At 43.7% G+C, this 3,947-nt stretch overlaps 1 protein-coding gene across 1 annotated transcript in view; it reads right to left on the bottom strand.

Moving 5' to 3' along the window:
• Positions 1-3,947, bottom strand: part of ERI3 (ERI1 exoribonuclease family member 3) — a 127,319-nt gene that overhangs the window by 113,184 nt on the left and 10,188 nt on the right. The window lies entirely within an intron of this gene.

The following is a 3,947-nucleotide window of genomic DNA, read 5'->3' as shown; positions in this document are numbered from 1 at the left end:
CAGGAATGTCCCTGTGCTCAGCACTTCAGCTGCACATGTGGCTGCCTCAGGAAGGTGGTCTGGCTCCACTTACACATGCCAGCACCACCCAGGGAACATGGACACACACTCGGAATGGGCTCACGTCAAAAGCAAAGACATCCCAGGGTCTGTGCCCTCCACAAGGCCAGCGTCACCTACTCCACCTTGCTGTCCTTTTGGAGGACACCACCAGCCAAACAACAGGACCTTATGCATGAAGCATCTCATTCCCAGGAGAGGCTGAGAAGCACTCTTCACTTCCAACAGAGTGAGGAGAGGAGCTGGAAGTTCCTCCCCCTCCACAATCCATCCCAATGGGATACGGCACAGTAGCAAGCCCTGCTTAATTGTCCTCTTTTTAGCTAATTTATGCTGATAGGGAAATAAAAACGCTCCTTCATCAGAAGAATGTTCAATTATTTGAATAATCAGCAATCAAAAATTTACATGGACCTGTTAATAAAAAGTTTAAAGAAATCCAGTTGCGATGGATTTCTCAATTATTAAAAAATATACATTAAATTAAAAAAGCCACCCACTGAATAACCACCCACTGAATAAATGTAATAAAATCCTTTGTGTTCACCCCTCTCCTTCTCTAATCCCTCTCCTCCTTCCAGTTTAATGTAAGAGAAGAAGTGACAATTTGTTTGGTGTCTTTAAAGAATAATTTGTCTATGTTATTTAATAGAGATGCATGGCACTGAGGTTCTGGAGTGCAAATGAGCCCACTGAGTGATATCCATGCAACAAGCCTCTCAAATCACTTCTGGAGAAAAACAGAGAGAGAGAGAGAGAGAATAAAAAAAATATTGCTTTTTAATATTCAAAAACAGTTTGCAAAATTTAATCAAAGCAGAGCAAAAGCTAACATTTTTACCACTTTGACATTTTTATTAGCGTTTTCATAAATTTTTAAAACATGAATGGAATTAGTTTAACAACAAAAAAAACCCTGCCTGAAAACATCTGGAAGAGACAAATAAGAAATAACAAAAAAAATATCCAACTCCTTTGAGTAAAATTAGCATGTGGAAAATGCAGCCACTGCAGAGGAACTAACACAGCTTTTGGACCCTGGCTGCAAACCCCATGACCGACAGGCGGAAATTATCGTGAGGTCATACATATGAGCTGATGACATCACCACTCCAGCAGGCAAAGGGAGTGCAAGAGGATGGGCGGGTAAAAGGGAACAACAAATTATTTAAATAGCCAGGAGAAACACCCCGTTTCTACAGTGGACAGAGACAGTGGCTGTAGTAGAGCAGTTCTCAGGAGCACATAGCCCAGATCAGGGCATGCAGGGAGCACATGTTGCTGAGACGGAAAGTTAAAAATAAAATCATGTTAACAGTGCTAGGGTACCCAAGTGTAGACACCAAGCAGTCAAGCTGCAGAGCTGCTTAACTGTTCCCCCCAAGGCTGACTGTGCTACATTCAGTGTGCCATGCAGGCACAGTGGGGCAGATGGTCAGGCACATTCTTCCCCATGGCTGTACCACCCCACCAGAAGTCACCAAGTTTCCCCCAAAAAAGAGATGAAACTCCAAGCATGGGATGGAGGGGGAGGAGAACCAGATCATCTGTTGTGGTGCAGCCAAACTCACCAGCTTCAGTCACCCAGGATGATCCAGGGCAACATGAGAAACTCAATCTGCACAAGAAACTATGGATAAGTTGATCCTCCCTTGAAAACAACTAACACAGCTAGGCTCTGAAAGCCGCAAACTCCTGTTCAGGAAGAAAATGGACTGAAAAGTTTGAAGCCAATGGACAGGATGTTGTAACAGAGCCAGGCTTAACCCCAGGATAATACCACCCCACCCTTCAAATAAGCTGTACCAACTAATTGCCCCTCAGATCTGCACCCAAGCTAGAGGGTAACCACAGAAGCAGGCAAGCCCACAGCAGGGCAAGGCAAGCATTCTCACTGCTGGAGAGAGACAAGCACCGGCTGGATTTCACAGCAGGGCTGCACTGCCATGCAGAGCGCAGTCCTGAGGGACCAGAAACATCCTCAGGGGCCATCAAGTCACTGGATGCAAAGAGAGAGTGAAAGACAGCCCTGCTGCTGATCTGATACACAAAGGCATTGCTCGCCTTCCAGAACCAAAGGCAAAAAGCACTTCCAGGAGGGTTGGATTAAGACAGACGGAGGAAATAAAAAGCAGCACTAAAAAAAATGTGGAAAATGTAACAATATCCAAAATTACTGCAGGTCTGTGGGAAGCACGTGGCCAGGAGCAGCAGTAGAACCCCAGGATTGAATTGATTGTCTCAGGAGAAAGCATAGCCAATGTTCTGGGCTTCTTTGGTCAGTTTTTGAAGCAAGTGGTAAAAGACCTTTCCCAACAGGCTGTTTGTCCGCATGCTTCCTATAGCAGAGATTTTTTTTTCCAGTCTCTGGCAGTGTTTGCTCCACTGGTATCTAAGGCAACAGATACCAGCCCCATGAAATCAGCCCCACTCCTCACTAACAACGTTAGCCAGTCCTGCAATGAAATTTAACCTGTGACACTGCTGTACTTTTCATTTAAACTTTCATTTGGAGAGAAGCAGTGTTTGGAGACCCTGCAGTTTGTCCTGCTAATAAAGACAAGTGTTGGGACCTTTAAAGGTGCCATTCATCTTTTGCCTTTATTAAATTCAATTTTCTTAAGCCCATGATACATCATGAAATTAAGAGTTGACATTCCTGCAGAAACAAAAATATCTATCAAACATAAACAGAAAGGAGGGAAAAAAGAGGCCTCTATTACCAAGAATTTATGGCTTAAAGTTGATCTGTTTCTACTTTTTTTCCTCTCTTTTTTTTACAAGCATATGGTTTGTTTTAGATCTCCAAAATGTTATTACAGATCTAGAATTTCATTAGTAATTATTATGAAATGGTGAGCACTTAGAGACACACACACACAACCCCCCAACAGACTGTGATGCAGGAGGCAGCCAGGCGCTCTCTCATGTTTCACTGCAGCCCGATGAGCTGAACACACTCAGCTCCATCTCCACCATCAAGGACATTTGCTGCTTCTTCCCAGGTGGGAAAGGTGGAGTCGAGGAGCACAAAGGAATTCAAATGAAGAGGTTCACTGACAATTCCTTTCTTTTACTGGAGTCCAATCATCTCTAAGTGCCACCTTGAGATCCTCACCCACTTCCATTTCCAACACTTAGTACCTGTTCCAGCCTCAGCAGTGATTTAGGCCAGCAGCATTTGGGGATTCTAAGTCTTCCCCCCCAGCTTTTCCTTACAGTGCAACCAGAAGTTACAGATGTGCTGAAACAATGCTGAGGGTGTCCAGAGGCTGCAAAGAGCCACAAGCTACCAGAGGAATAAATTTACCCATTTGAATTTTGTGAGCACTGCAATTAGCTATTTTATTTAGCACTGCAAAGTAACTTGAAAGGAAATCCAGGATTCAAGCCACCAGCAATAAATAAGCAGCTTTTTATTTTCCTTTCATTGTCATGAAAAGTTGAACATGTTTTCTGTTGAGAAATTCTGCACGCGGCTCCCAATTACAAGGCATTTGCATTTATATTGTTGGAACACAGAGCTTCTAAAATCAATATTAACATGCTTAAAGAAAAAGACATCGGCACCCTGTCCCTCCCTCAGCTGTGCCCCCAAACATGGTAACAATAGGAGCCAACAGAGCTGCAGGTCTACTCTCAACAACCTTGTATTTATGATTGCTTGATACTTCAAGCAAATCTGTGTGATGCTTCTTCTGAATTTTATTTTTATTTAAAAGGTCCTATGTGCAAGGCTCCTATGCAACCTGGCTGTCCCAGGTCAGTGGGCTGAGTAGCAGGAGGAAGCTGCAGGGTAACTGCAGAATGGCTGGGGACTTGATTTTAAGGAATTGAAAAATTCCTAAGAGCATGTGAAAGCACTGCTATAAACCCAGCCTTTCCCT

The sequence above is a fragment of the Chaetura pelagica genome, unplaced genomic scaffold (assembly GCF_000747805.2).
Source record: "Chaetura pelagica isolate M959 unplaced genomic scaffold, ChaPel_1.0 scaffold69, whole genome shotgun sequence".
Taxonomy (NCBI): domain Eukaryota; kingdom Metazoa; phylum Chordata; class Aves; order Apodiformes; family Apodidae; genus Chaetura; species Chaetura pelagica.
The sequence above is the reverse complement of the archived record's forward strand: the minus strand, read 5'-3'. Positions and strand labels throughout refer to the sequence as shown.